A 16,313-nucleotide genomic window follows, 5' to 3' on the forward strand; every position below is an offset into this window, starting at 1 on the left:
GAGAAAACAGAGTAGGAGGGATATCTGCCTTCAGAAATTTGAATGGCTACATGTGAAAGAGACATAAAAATTATTTCATACGGCAGAGCTGGAGTTGATGGCGGTTGGTGATAGAGAGACGTGTCAGTTTGGCTTCAGAAGGAGTGCCAGCATAGCTGCAGTGGCGTCAGATTTGCTACTGCCTTACACACCAGGTGTGCAAGCCAAGGCTATTTGAATATTTGTTTGGATTTGAACGGTGATGTTTAGAAAACCCTGAATGTTTATTCCTAGGAAAAGTTGGCGGGGTGCAAAAAATGATGTGTATGTTCCCAGCTGTGCTGTTGAAAATTGACTGTCTGTAAGGTGTCTGTTAGCCACTGGTGGCTCAGTTCCTCATTTTACTAATACTTTATGATTGTATAATATCTAGTAGTGTATTAGGAACTGTCACGCATCTTATCCCATTTGATGCTTGCACGAAGTACAAAAATCACAAAGTAAACAAAAAAGCCACTAAGAAGCCAAAATAGATATCACAGTGTTTATGCACAAAAACCTGTGTATTCTTTACAGTAAACCCCTAAAAGAATGGGTATATAAGCTAGTGCCAACTAAATTAGCTGGCATGTGAGGTCTGCAGGGCAGAGACTCTCTCTCCCATTTTAGAAGTCAGGAGAACCGTGCACAGTGAGAGGAAATGACTTACCCAAAGTAATACAGTCTGAGCCCTGGGTAACACTGGCTTTTTGATTCCTAGTCCAGCATTTTTACCACTCCACAATGCTTTTCTAAGACTTCTTTCACTTTGAAATGTTTAGGGCCCTAAATATTTGTAACAGAGTCCCTGGGTGGCACAAAGTGTTAAACGCTGAATTACTAGCTGAAAGGTTGGTGATTTAAACCCACCTAGAGTCACCTTGGAAAAAAGGTCTGGTGATCTGCTTCTGAAAGGTCACAGCCTTGAAAACCCTATGGAGCAATTCTGCTCTGTACATTTGGGGTTCCCATGTGTCAGAAGCGTCTCAATGGCAACCAACAACATCAACGAAAATAACAAAAACAGACTTTACTTCTCTCATATTCTTTTTAAGTATTAACTTTGTCCATATTATGTTCTGGATGCTATTCAATAAGGAGACACAGATCTGTAAATGCCTGTCTGCTTTCCTATGTGAAGGCAGGGGAATCCATGGATCAGGATTATCAGACAGTGTCCTAGGTTAGAAAGGGAGGGCAGGAGATATAAGCAGATAAGCTGCAGCGATGTGTGTGTGTGCGTGTGTGTGTATGTGTTCTTGTGCTCATGCGTGTGTGTGTTTATAAGCACAAAAGCAAGCAAAAATTTTAGACAGAGTTCTTTGAAAAATCAACAGAAAAAAAAAATCCAAACAAACTACTCTCTGCTTAGAAATTATAAATCACTGCAGTTTCTTAGTGATGGTCCTTGCTGATTTCTGAAAGTGTCTATCTCTGGTTTAGATCTGACAACAGTGTGCTGTCAGAATTGATGACTCTACTACAACACATTTGCTTTTCTGTGCTCCTAAAGATATCCGGAAGTCTGGTTAATTAAACACTGAAAGCATGGCATATGGCATTACTTCAGTTAAGAACAATTGCAGAAAGAGAATGCTTGTAATTTAAATATAAAATTATGATGTTATTTTATAGTCTAAAAACATCATACTCTAAATCTTAGTGCTTAAAACTACCTTCTTCCGAAAGCCTGTTGAAAGACAGAAAAGGAAATACATTTTCTTTAATAAATAAATCATACAACATAACACATTGTGACTTCTCATCAAGGACATTATTGCTATTCTTTTGGAACTGACTATATTTCACTCCCATTAAATTTTACCATATGTTAAATAAGCTTATATTAATCAGTTATATTTTACCACTTCTGGAGACAAGTCTGGCTGATTAGCTTTGCTCTGGGAACCCTGATGGTATATATGTAGTGAGTGGGAAATTTCTCAGGAGTTTGAAATGATTGAAGGAAAATTATCAAGTAACATTGTAGACCCTTCTCCTGTGAAAATGAACCACCCAAATAATAAATCAATTTCTTTTCTGTTTATAGTTGTCATAAGTTAGCTCCTCCCCCCAAAAGTAAATTTAGGACAAGAAGATTTGTATTGAATACTTATTTCCAGTTTTGTCTTCCACTTACATGTTCGAGTTTTCTGTAATTGAGCTGAATCTTTTTGTGGTTTCCTCTGTGCTTTTCAGGGTGGAAAGACAAAATAAACTGTGACTTATAGTCAGTACTGCTAATGGTTAGTCTGGAAAAATCCCTGGTAGTCATCACTAGCACATTCCTTCTCTCAAGACACTCAAAGTGCTGTAAGTACTATTTAACAGAGGCTAGAACCTGGTAAGTTCCTAAACACGGAGAATTTTCAAGTACCCTCAAGTGGCAAATTCATAGAGATATGACCAACTATATTGAAGTGTGAAGGTTTTCATTTTCACATGAGGATTTCTTTCCTTTCCCAGCTAACCCTTTTTGTGAAACTGGTGTAGGAAGCCTGTGCAAATCAAACAGGTTTTGGAATTGGAATGATTTTTACTAGGAGGTGAGAATGTTGACTTCATTACAGACCCCAGGAAAGCAAGCGGCAATCCTAAGTAGGACAGAACCCAATATACTTCATTTCCATGAAAATTCAAATAAAGAAGATGGAATTTGGAAGACTGGTTTTGACAGAAAAAAAAAACAACACATTAGCTGCAGTGGTTGATGAGTTGCTGGAGCATGGATGGCACTAAGGAATTTTGAATTTTCTTTATGCATTAGATTTTTAAAATGTTTAGTTTATTACCTCAGGGCTTAGTATCTAATTAAAACAGATAAATGGAGACTTTAATAGTGGCCGTCTGTCTGGAGTTGTTTGGGTTAGGTTTTGCTGGCAAGAAGAAGGATGGATTAGGTTATTTTTGAATGTCTTTTTTAGATGCTATTTCAGTGAGGAGAACGCTGTGGTTAGGACGGGAAGATAAAAGCCCTGCAAGCAGGTAATCTAACAGCTTTAGTAAAGCATTGAAGGCCGGGATGGTGGCATGAAGGAAATGATCAGCCACGTGAAAGCTTGAGAAAACAGGTAGCCAGCAAACCACTGCACAGGAACGTAAAAGTCATTTGGGATGAAATTACAAAGGTGTTTGGAGTAAAAAAAGGTGTTTGGCAGTGGCTTTGTTAATGAACAAACAATAGGAATGTGTAGGCAACACGTAGTATATTGCTGCTTGTAATAGTGTGATGAGAATAAAAGGAATAGTAAATCGGTTTGTCAATTTGGATGTATTTGAAAGGGACACATTTCAGAAGGATTTTAATGTAAAATTAGATCATGCAGTTCTCTGAAGCCTGAGTATTGTGTGAAAAGGTAATAGACAGCCAGAAAGTGCACACATGTAATGGACTAGAAAGGAAAATGAGTTCCTAATACTGAATAATTGAACTTGGTTGGAGCCGAAGGGCCTGGGAAAAAGCTGAAGCACGTAAAGAACAAACAATGCCCCTAAAACCCAAATGTGCTTTACTATAGTAAGTCACGGAGAAACCTTCGTATGTTTCACAGCTTTGAAGAAGGAATTCCAAATGTCAAACACATCTGATGTATGTTGTGCTTCGTACCGAGTAACAAATGTATGACTTAAAGGGCCCTAAACTCTTCTCTGTAAGTAGTGCTACCCTCTCTGAACTGAGGTATGTCGAGGGCAAACCCATTAATGCCCAACCCCGTAACATTAGTTGGAGCGTTGTGGATTTCAACAGTAGTTGAAGACTTAAAATTTTAATTACTTTGAGGACATTTTTTCTCTCAAGTATTTAGTACACGCTCTGTTTCATTTACCTGTTTGTCAGTATCAATAGGAGTGATGTCACTGTAGCTGTGGAGGGACATGGAAAGGAAGGGGTTTATACACAAATATTTTACATTGTTTACTGTACGTCAAGCAATGTGCACTGGTGTCTTCCTGACGGGAGAGGTGCAGACGGTACTTTCTATCTGTCGTAGCAGTGTTGTTGGACATTTTTGGCTTTGCCCAGCGTGCAGTAAGGTTCTGAGTCGTGGTTAAGCAGGAAAGCAGGACAATGTTCAAGCACGTCCCAAACCAGATCTTCTCGGTGTGTTTGTTGTTTAATGACAGATGTTGCAGATGCCCGTAGATTCACATCTAGGCATACAAAATACAAATATAAGGTATTTATAGTCCTAAGTTCGTCTTTTAGCAACTGCAGTATTCTTGCTTTCCAGTGAGGGTCTGGCATTTCATCAGGGAGACTTAAAAAATGATCATTGAGGATCCTTGGGCATTTAAGAAAATAGGAATTGTTTGAGAAGTATGTCAGATATGTCAGTATATGAGACGATAGGAGCCGGCTATCTTCCTCCTGCAGTCTTTGCATTGCATATAGCAGATGTTTTTGTAATAATTTTGGGGAAACTTGACCTCTATAGATGGATACTTGGTTTGTATGACTGCATGATCTGGTCTCTGCTAACCTGTTTCTCTGTTTCTCCTTCTGTTCCAGCCACCACGGCCTTCTTGCTCTTCACTGAATATGTCTAATTTGTTTCTACTGTTCTACTTGCCTTTTACTTGCTGTTCCCTCTGCCTGGGAACACTTTCCGCAACCTTCCACTGGCTCATTCTCTCCTTTAATTTAAAACTTCTTAGGTCATCTCATCAGAGAGGCTTTGCCTAACCACCCCGTCTAACACAGTCCTTTTTCATCACCCTCTTCCGTCCTACTCTGCTTTAGTTCTTTCCAAAGTCCTTATCTTTATCTGGAGTTATGTTCTATATTTACTCATTTCTTTTAAGTGTGATGAGGTCAGAGGCTTTATCTGTCTTGTTCACTGAAAGATTCCTAGTTTTTTAAGTAGTACCTGGCACATGGTAGGCATTCAATAAATATTTGTTGAGTGAGTGAATGATTGTCTAAGTGTATCTTGAAAATACATATATTGGGCTGGTTGTGCTTTATTTTATAAAATAAAATTTTGGAATTCTGGATTTTGTTTTTCCCCACCTCAAAACTACACAGGTAAGATTATACTTTTTATATTTATGTTACTTGCTGTTGGAGATTTGGGTGCTAAACACTCATTTCTTCTTTCTACTTCTCTGGAATTCTTACTGAATATAAACAAAAAAAATAGTTGAATGGGGATTGGTATATACGCTTTAGTAAACTAGATAAGTGCCCAGTAACCTATGATGCAGAGGTTTTGAAGACCTAGAGTTCAAGCAACTTAGATTTAAATCTGATGGGTCTGCCTGCTCCTTTGGGAATTATCCTCTTCTCCCTAATTAAATGTAGGATAGATCTGACCAGGAAGGCTTGCGTCATGAAGACAGGAAGTGGAGCCCACTGTCTTTCTCAGCAGTCCATGTGCAGGTCAAGAAAAGACAAAGTGGAACCTGTTTCATTCATCCACTAGTGTGAAACGGTGGCTCAATGATGTCAGATTCCCACTGGTTAAATTAGTTAAATTCACTAACAGATTTTTCCAACATCCCCTTTTCCCCCTCAGTTGGGAGGCAAGCAACACTACCCTTTTTGTGGAAAAAAGGATGTGGTTTGCAATTATGATTATCCTCTGAATAACTGAGATTGGAACACATACATATACAAAGAGAAATAATTTTGACCAGAAAAGAGCTATTAACGCAGGATGTTTCTGAGCATCGATTGAAGTTGTGTCATCTAGATATCTGCCAAAGGAAATAGTAGGCTCTGTTTGTGTTTAAGGGAAGAGTACATGGTACTCCAACATCTAGTTAACACCTGTCAACAAAAAAGGTATACACTTCTGAAAAAAATACCATGTCTTATCCTTGGTATGTTAAATATAGCTAATACTGACATCAAGTGTGAGCCCAGAAGTCTTCTGTGTTTCAGGTTCGTGGGAGTAAGGGAGAAGTTCTGTATATTTTGGATGCCACCAACCCACGACACTCCAACTGGCTTCGCTTCGTTCATGAGGCACCATCTCAGGAGCAGAAGAACTTGGCTGCGATTCAAGTGAGCTTATTTTCCTCTTTGTACTATGCCTTTTGAGGGGAGTGAATTAATTTATAACTGGACTCCCTGTTTTAAATTTATTTCCCTATGATCTACTTCAAATAACAGTAACTAACTCATAAATGCAGGAAAATCTCATATAGGCAGCATATGCAGGAAGGGGCAAGCCTAGCTGTAAACTGACAGCAGATTACTCCTTTATGAGAACTCTTGAGGGAATGAATTATACAGTCTGCTGTTGTCCTTGGCAGATCTTGTTTTCAAGTAGTCTTAATTCATTCAGCAAATGTTTATTGATGTACATTTGGTTCATGGTCTGTGCTTTGTGTGATTGGTTAGGAAAGGCTTCATGAAGAAAGTTTGCTTGGATATGTACCCCATGACTAGACTTTGAGCTTCTAGAGGGTGGGAACCATGTTTTAGTGAATTCTGTATCCCTGTATCTTAGTATGGAGTCCCCTGAGTGGTGCAAACAATTAAATGTTTGGCTGCTAACCAAAAGGTTGGAGGTTCAAGTCCACCCAGAGGCACCTCAGAAGATAGGCGTGGCAATCTATTTCTGAAAGATCACTGCCATTGAAAACCCTGTGGAGCTCAGTTCTACTCTGAATCAGAACACATGGGGTCACCATGATTCTGAACCCTAGTGATATCCTAGTATAGTGCTGCACATAACGTTTGACTCTGATGCAAACCATAAGTCAAACTTCAACCCTCAGTGGGAACTAAGGCAAGAAGATAACAAATAGGGAGTTTATAGATTGGTCTGTAATTAAAATTAATTGATTAGATGACCAAGAGAGTAAAGAAACATGTTCTGGCGGAGCCCTGGTGGTGCAGTGGTTAAGAGCTTGGCTGCTTGCTAACCAATAGGTTGGCAGTTCAAATCTACCAGCTGATCCTTGGAAACCCTATGGGGCAGTTCTACTCTGTCCTGTAGGGTCACTATGAGTCGGAATCAACTCGAGGGCAAGGGGTTTTCGGTTTATGTTCTGGCAGAGAATTGACTGACCACACGTAAAAGCCCAGCCTCCTAGATCGTAAACTGCTGAAGAGGAAGCAAAGCTATGATTGGCAGTAGCAAGAGGTAAAGGGAAAAATAAGAGAACTAACATTGAGTTTCTACCATAAGCACTGTTCTAGAAGCTTAAATATACATATTATTTATTCATAAGTGTGAGAGTTTAATAATTTGCTGAGCTTATGCTGATTTCGGGATGTATGGTGGTGCAGTGGTTAAGCACTCGGCTGCTAACCGAAAGGTTGGCGGTCGGAAGCCACCAGCTGCTGGTCGGCAGAAAGATGTGGTAGTCTGCTTCCGTAAAGATTACAGTCTTGGAAACCCTATGGGGCAGTTCTGTCCTGTCCTATAGGGACATTATGAGCTGGAAACTACTCACGGCAGTGGGTTGGTTTGTTTTTTAAATGCTGATTTCACTCAATTCTGAGTATAAAAGCAACAGTAGCAACAGTGAAAATAAACAAAATTGTTTTAAAGTAACCAGAAAACACAGTCATCTAGAATATTCCATTTCCTGGTATTGTCAGCTAACTAAGTTTTTTCAAGGCAAATAAGTAGTAGAAAGTCAATGTGATTACTGTCTTTTTTTGTATAGTTAAATGAGAGACGACTCTTATCAAAGGGCTGTGTTGGGATGAAAAATAGAACTCTTGGGCAGCCAGAGAGATTCAAGCCACTTTTCAGCTTATTCATGACATGAATTAATCCAACCACAAATTTAAACTGATCTTATTTCCTTTTTTTTCCCCCATGTAGGCATTGGTTTTATTTATTTACTCTTTTATATTGTATTCTGAGGTAAACTCATCTCATGGGATCTTAAGCTACGCCATGATTTACAAACTCAATATAAGTACTTCTTTGAAAATGTCGCTAATATAAAAATTGCCTACAGAACCATGAAACTTAATTAAGGCAAACGAGTTTTTCTCTTTAGGCTTAAATAATGATTTTTCTCCACATTCTTTTAGTTTAAGAAATTTCTTCCTATTTGCTGTTACTCTTGTAGAATTAATAGCTCTCGTCATTTGCCAAAACTTTTCAAGGTGTTATGTAGTCAGCTTTGACTTTTGCTTATAATGATCCTTTTAGTTAAAGGAAAACTATATCAGTAAGTGTTTATCTTAATCTTTTACCATCCACATTTGCTATTCTGTGTCCTCTTTATTTAGTTCATTGTTTCATAGGCACCTATGCTTCTCTCTCTTTTTTAGTACCCACGTTTTCTAAGACTTACAGTTTTCATATTGAGTCAGTGTGTTCAATGCACTGCTTTTCTTCCTCTATGCCAACTGTGATTCTTCCCTTGAGAGAGAATAGATATCTATAAATGATGACAGTTGCAACTTTGCTAGTCCAATAAATTATTATTTAGTTCATGGCGAGGGGGTGGGAATGCATTGGGGTAGGATTGGAATAGGACTCATGTAGATTAATTAGAGACTGTGAAATTCACATTTAAATTTAATTAGAATCTAACTTTGTTTAGAGGCTAAGAGTCTTTTGGTGCAAAAGTAATGACAGTGTCTTTAATTTCTTTCAACACTTGTTTTGCACTTTCCTGTCAGGGGTGAGTGTGAAGGTCGAGTGCGCTATTACCATGTTTCTTGTCATAAAACACAACAGAGATCGTTGTTAGCTCCCCTGAGGTAACATCTTTCTTACTTGAACAGTAGCTGGAACAGTAGATTGCTCAGGGATCAAGATCACACCGGAGCTAGGGACAGAGAGTATAATAGTCAGGCATATGGTTGAAAGCACGTCAGCCTTCTGATTGGTTGGGGTGCTCCCCTGAGGATTGCATTCCAGGCTAATGCCAGAAACATTGAATTGGTAAGAGAAGATCATAATGTTTCCTGCATAGCGTTATGAATCACTTGGATTCAAAATTACACCTGAAATTTGGGGTATTCAGGAAATTTTTTATTTGAGCTGTATGTCCCAGGAGTGGAGTAAATGAGAAACATTTGTGGCTATGTGGCTTGCTTGGTGGAAAACGTCAATACTTTGTCCAGTTTTTTTGGACAAGGAATTAAGAATTTGAGGTCTGTTTTGGCAGAAGATTGGAACTCCTTCTCGGAGACTCTAATATTTCTAGCTTTTCAATTTATTTGATTTTGGAAAATTTGCTTTGGAAATGATTTAAGTATCTGCATTATCGAAGAAGGATCTAGTAAGCAGTTTTCCCACATGCATAAATTTCAGAATAATCAGTTGAACTGTATGTTTAAACTTCTGAAAATTATTTCTAACTACAACTAAAAAATTCTAAATGAGAAAGATATGGCTTAAAATGGACCGAAAGAATTATGAACTCCTAACAAATGTTAATTTTATTACACTAAAAATCGTAGGCACATATACGTAGTATTTAAAAAAAAAATTTTGGCTTGCTCAGTGTTTTGCAGGCTTTGAAAAATTCTGCTCTTTTGATAGAAAACTATGTTAATACAGAATCAGTGCCATTTAGAGATGAAACTACATTCTTTGAAAATTTCAGAGGTATAGTGTTACATCTCACGTTCTTACGGACATATTTACACACGTCTTCCCAGGGAATTTTTCAATATATTACGAACAGAAATGAAAAGGTGACTTGGTGTGTTAAGAAAAAGGAAAATATGGAAAATACCTGGGGTTATGGTCCACCTCATTAGGGGCACCAGGATGTGGGGACAGTCTAGACAAATTGAGTGGGCAGTGAGCATTGAGCTGAGTTTGTGATATCAGCACAGCTCTGCTCCAATTCTGATGTCAGTTTGGATTGCCCATTACTAGGAGAGCTCTTTTATTACGTATTATTTGATCTGCCTACCAACTCTGCCTTGTGTGAGGTGGGTAGTCTTTGGCAGGGTCTTCTCTGGTGATACACGGCATTTTAATATGGCACGACTGGTAGATCCAATGTGATCTCCAAAGAGAACAGGAACTTAGATGTTTTTAAAGTGTTGTCATCAAGCTACTGAGATCCACAAGCTTGTCAAATAGTGTTGATGCAGAATTCAAATGGAATCAAATAGAACCAAGCAAGCAAGCAACCAACCAACAAAAAGAAATATCAAAAGCATTCATTACATATACAAAAAACTAGAAATTTTTTCTTCTAGTTCTGTTTCTTCTTTGTTTTCTGTCTCTTTTCATCAGACTTAGACAAATGATACGGTATTTTCTAGAATTTTATTTGTTACACGATAATAAAGTTCAACTAAGTGATTTTTTTTTTTCAATAAAATAATTAAAATGTCAGTTAAATAACTTGCAGATCTCTCTGTTAATTGGTTATTTTCCAGTGAGGTACATATTTGTCTTTCATTAAGGTAAAAGTTTAAATTGAAGTAAAATTGGAAGCAATTGGTCATGGGAAGTTTTAAATACGAGCCCTATTGCGACCATATGTTCCTAAGGGGAATAGGAAAATTTTATTACTTATTAAAATTTTATTACTTATTAATTTATCAGCAGAGTAAATGGGTATTCATTGAAGTATCCTTAAGTAAAAGACAAATTATATGTAGTGATGACCATAAAATATGTTATGATGATGATGATGGCAGCTAACACTTACTGAATGCTTGCTTTAGTAAGCAGTTGTATGTGTTAATGCATTTAATTCTTACCATGCCGCTACGAGGAGGTACTATCATTATCTCCTTTTGTCAGATGAGGATTCTGATACACAGAGAGCCCAAGTAACTTGCCTGAAGCCACAAAGCCACTGAGCAGCTAGATAGGATTTGAATCCAGATAATCTACCTTTAGTGGCTACTCTCTTAACTCCTGTACTTTATTACCTTTGGCTGAGATAATTTATAAAGCAATCAAGAAAGATTTCAAGTAAAACCTCTCATGTTTATAAACCATTTTCTTAGAGCATGACTTTTGGGTTAATTTTCCAAATGACTTTCATCTAGTCTTTGGAGCCCCGGTGGTGCAGTGGTTATGAGCTCAGCTGCTAACCAAAAGGTCAGCAGTTCAAATCCACCAGCTGCCCCTTGGAAACCCTATGGGGCAGTTCTGCTCTGTCCTATAGGGTCACTATGAGCTGGAGTCGACTCAGTGGCAACAGGTTTGGTTTTTTCGGTTTTCATCTAGCCTGTCTTATCTGCGTATATTTATAATTGTATATATTTATAATTCTATAGTTACCTGTTGCTGTGTAACAGATCCTCCCAGGATTTAACAGCTCAGAACAAAAACCCGTTTATTATCTCACACAGTTTCTGAGGGTTACGTATCCAGGAGCAACTTATCTGGTGGTTCTAGGATTCTAACTCAGGGGACTTTATGAGGTTGCAGCCAAGCTGTTGGCCGGGGCTGCAGTCTCCGAAGACTTGACTGGGCTGGAGGTTACACTTCCAAAGTCACTCACATTGCTATTGGCAGGTGCTTTCAGTTCTCCACCATGTGGACCTCCGTTAGGGCTGTTCACAGCTGGGCAGCTTGGTTCCCCCAGAGAGACAGATCTGAGAAAGGGAGAGGGAAAGAGAGTGGGCTGCGCTCTTATAAACTAATCTTGGCAAGTATATACCATCACTTCTGTTGGATGCTGTTGGTCACACATAGTAACCATGGTACAGTGCAAGAGGGGACTGCACAGAGTTGAGGTAGGGATTATTGACTGGTCCCCACAATGATCAGTGAGGAAAATTTGCTTTACGGGAAGATGTGGTAAGGTTAGAGTGGAAAAAGCAAGCATTTCATATTGAATCAGAAGGAATGCAGAGCCCAGACCAGATCACATACTATTAAGAAAGAAAGTTTAAAGCTGTGGAAAAGAGAACGAGTTTTGTTGTCTGAAGGACTTGAGGTAGATTCCCTGCTCTGACCCCCGGTGGCTGAGTAGGTTATTGAACCCATTCATTCAACCTGTAGCCATCAAACATCTGCAGTGTGGTAGGCGCTGTGCTGAAAACTGGAGATATTATGTTTACAAAGATGATCACATTCCTGCCTTCCTAGCAGTAAAAACAGTCTTTAAAACTTGACACCTCTGCATAAATTGATGTAATAGTACCTACTGTTATGGATTGAATTTATCACCCGAAATTATGTGTTGGAGTCTTGCCCCCATACCTGTGGATATAGTCCCTTGTGGGAATTGGGTTTTCTTTGGTATGTTAATGAGGCCATATCCTAAATCCAGGCACTTCTGAGTGATAAAAAGAGCAGTATAGACAGAGAAGCAAGCATGACTGGGGGAAAGATAGATGCCACGTGGAGATCTCCAAGGAACGTCGAGAAGAATGCTAGAGATGCAGAGACAAGGATTTCGCCAGAATGGACAGAGAGAGTCTTGCCCAGAGCCAGTGCCCTGAATTTAGACTTCTAGCCTCCTAAACTGTGAGAAAGTAAATTTCTGTTAATCAAACCCACCCACCTGTGGTAATTCTGTTATAGCAGCACTAAGAGACGAAGATACCCACCTTGTTAGATTATTTTGAGGATTCAGTTAAATGAGATAACATATACAAAACACTTGGCCCCTGCATGTGCCAGTATATTTATGTAGTATTTTCATTATCATTACCCCCACCAGGTTTATAGTTGTTGTCTCTATACTTTTGGCTATATGTAAAACAGAGTTAAATCTATTTTATTTCTTATAAATTCCTCTCAAGGTATCTAATATAATTCTGTGCATGTAGAAGACTTCTCAGTAAATATCCATCACTCAGGAAACAGTCTGCTGTGTGGAGAGATCAAATCCTAAGGGGCCGGATCCTGACTGTGGCATCAACTATGTGCACTCCCTGCTGCTGGGCTACTCAGTAGTTAGATGCATAGGGACGCATTCTTCCTTTGAGACCACTTGAGTACTATTTACTGTGATAGTTTACCAGCTATGGCTGTGTGCTTTTATTCTCTTTGAGAAGATAACTAACTAGGACTTTGTAGACACAAGAAATGCCTGGTGGGGAAGGTGTGTTATTGTGCTGTGTGCTGAGACCTTTATTATATAGTGGGTTGGCAACCCTAGGGATAGGGTTAAGATGGTTATGATTATTTGTTTGTGCTAAGCTACTTTTTAGTTTTTTAAAAGAAGCTAGATTTTGTGTAGACAGATTGTTTTTTATAGAAAACATCTGCCTTCTGTCAGATATCCTTCAGAATAGGTAATACAGGCTACTAATAGATAGTGTGCCTAGAAATCACAGCCGTAAAAGCCTCATATACTTTCCATAATTTCATAACCCAACAAAGCTCACCTTTGTAGCATTGAACAAAAGGAGGCTAGAAGCCTCAGGGATGCTGGTGCTGGTTTCCTAATTGATTTTGGGTCTTTGGAGACAGGATTGGTGACAGTGAATGTAGAAGATAGAAATTCTGAAATATTATTCTTCTTAGGGTGGGGAAGTGCCAAGTGTATGTTTTAAATCAAGTCTGTCCTAGCCTGGGTTCTCTAGAGGAGCAAAGTCAGTGAAGTATATATAAATGTACATAGAGAGACGTTTACTTCAAGAAAATGGCGCATGCAGTTGTTGAGGCTGGCAAGTCCCAAATCCATGGATCAGGAGACAGGCTGAAAACCTCTGCTGGCTTATGTGCTTGCGGGGTCTGATGAACCCAAAAATCTGCAAGTCAGGTGTCAGGCTGGAGGCCTCTGCTGGCTCATGTGTTTGTGGAGGTTGGCGAATCCAAAATCTGCAGGTCAGGTGGCAGGCCAGAGACTTCTGCAGGCTTACATCCCAAGAACTGGAGGTCAGGCAGTGAGAAGAGTACAAGGTCGAGAAAGAGAGCAGCTTTGCCAGAACATCCATTTATATACTAGAGTCAGGCCACACCTCTGAGGAAGCTTCCCCTTTGACCTGATTGGCTGCTCACCTCAGATCACAAAATGCCAGTTAGTTATGTAATGTCTGCCAAACAACTGAGAATCATCGCCTAGCCAAGTTGACATATAACATTAACCATCACAGTCCACCTCTTGTCAACTTGGCACCTACGCACATCTCCTTAAACCATATAATCTCTAAATAAAGACAATTACAAAGTCATACTTGCGCTTAACATGATACAACAAACCTGCATACAACAAAAAATGCACTAACACCTTTTACATTTTGTATTTTATAATAAATATTGGGATAAGGGAGGGAAGAAAACAAGGACGTTTGAAACACACACACATATATACATATACACACATACATACACACACACACACTTACAACAAAACAAAGAATAAATACTCATAACAGTTGCAGTCCTCTCTTTTGCAACTGGTCATGTGGTCATAGCTGACATTAAGAACAACCTTCTTCCATCACCCATTCCATATTCCCTTTGCCCTGAGAAAACACTGTGGTTCTTTGCCTGGTGGGGTCTGTGCCATTAGTACTCACGTCGGAATTGGGTTGCTGTAGTTTTCCAGTGACTTTAATCACAGGACATGGTAGTACTAAGAGACACCCTAAGGGATCTCCTGTATTCCAGACGTACTCTTCTTTACCTCCATCATGAAATATCAGTCCCATTTCGCCTTGATAATCAAAATTATTCACACTAGTCAATATGGTAACTCCTTTCTTTGCCTGTTGATCCAGAGGCTTGAGGAGCCCAAAGTGGCCGGGTGGCATTCATAACTTCCAGTTCAGTGGAATAAGTGTTGTGTCTCCTGGTGGGAACATTCCTACCTTTGGAAGTAAGACCTCGAGACTCACAGAACATTAGAGTTGCAGGGACAGAAGCAAAAATTTTGTGAGTGGGTCACTAGGGTTAAGATAGTGAGTGGTGCCGCTCCCATTTCCACCCTTTGATTCCTGGACTCCTGAATCCTGGCTATGGGAGAAACAGCACCATGTATTGGAAGCTGGCTTAGAGCATGTACAGCCTCCTAGAGAGTACTGCCATAGCCCTACAAGGTATTGCCACCTAGCTGGTGCTGTAATTGTGTCTTTAATAGGCCATTCCATCATTCTCTTAAGCCAGCTGCTTCAGGATGATGGGAAACATGGTAAGACCAGTGAATTCCATGAGCATGGGCCCATTGCCACACTTCATTCACTGTGAAGTGAGTCCCTTGATCTGAGGTGATGCTGTGTGGGATACCATGATGGTGGATAAGGCATTCTGTAAGTCCACAGATGGTAGTGTTGGCAGAATCTTTTGCATGCAGGTAAGTCAAATCCATATCCAGAATAAGTGTCTATCCCAGTGAGAACAAAATGCTGCCCTTTCCATGATGGATGTGGTCTAATGTAATTAACCTGCCAACAGGTTGCTGCTAATCAACCAGAGGAATGGTGCCATACTGGGGACTCAGTGTTGGTCTCCGCTGCTGGCAGATTGGGCACTCACCAGTGGCTGTAGTCAGGTCGGCCTTGGTGAATGGAAGTCCAGGATGCTGAGCCCATGCACAACCTGCATCCCTGCCACCATGGCCACTTTGTTCACAAACCCACTAGGCAATGACTAGGGTGACTGGGGAAAGAGGTATCCATGGAATGCGTCATCCTGTCTATTTGATTGTTAAAATCTTCCTCTGCCAAAGTCACCTTTCGCTGAGCATTCACATGAGACACAAATACCTTCACTTCTTGGGCCTATTCAGAGAGGTCTATCCACATACATCTTCCCCATACCTCCTTGTCACCAATTTTCCAGTCATGTACCTTCCAGGTCTCTTACAGTCTAGCCAAACCATTGGCCACAGCCCATGAATCAGTACACAGTTGCACCTCTGGCTACTTCTCCTTCCAAGCAAAATGAACAACCAGGTACACTGCTTAAAGTTCTGCCCACTGGGAGGATTTCCCTTCTCCACTGTCCATCAGGGAGGTCCCAGAAGGGGGCTGCAGTGCTGCTGCTGTTCGCTTTTGAGTGGCGCCTGTATATTTGTTTAGAAACATCTGTAAACCATGCGTGAGTTTTCTCTTCCTCTGTCAGCTGATCCTGAGGAACTCCCCGTCAGGCCATAGGTGCACACTGGGAGAAGGAAGGTAATGTAACATGGAGTAGGGACCATGGGCAATTTACGCCACATCCTCATGTAACTTACTTGGACTTTCAGGTCCTGCATGAGCCCAGTCTGTTATATACTACTTCATTTAATGATGGAGTGCTGCTGTGCATGTCCAACTTTATGGCTGTGTGGGTCAGACAGCACCCATTTCATGATGGGCAGCTCAGGCCACATGGTAACTTGGTGGCCCATAGTTAAGCGTTCTGTCTCTACTAAGGCCCAGTAACAATCCAAAAGCTGTTTCTCAAAAGGGGGGTAGTTACCTGCAGAGGATGATAGGGCTTTACTCCAAAATCCTAAGCGTT

At 40.0% G+C, this 16,313-nt stretch overlaps 1 protein-coding gene across 1 annotated transcript in view; it reads left to right on the plus strand.

Moving 5' to 3' along the window:
• The first annotated feature begins 5,900 nt into the window (after nt 1–5,900).
• The window catches only part of PRDM5 (PR/SET domain 5), a 169,842-nt gene continuing 159,429 nt past the window's right edge, over nt 5,901–16,313 (plus strand). Inside the window, exon 1 of the mRNA XM_004390710.1 lies at nt 5,901–6,025. The gene's annotated coding sequence lies outside the window, so the exon portion shown is untranslated. The remainder of the gene's footprint in view (nt 6,026–16,313) is intronic.

Source organism: Trichechus manatus, unplaced genomic scaffold (genome assembly GCF_000243295.1).
Source record: "Trichechus manatus latirostris isolate Lorelei unplaced genomic scaffold, TriManLat1.0 scaffold00322, whole genome shotgun sequence".
Lineage (NCBI taxonomy): Eukaryota > Metazoa > Chordata > Mammalia > Sirenia > Trichechidae > Trichechus > Trichechus manatus.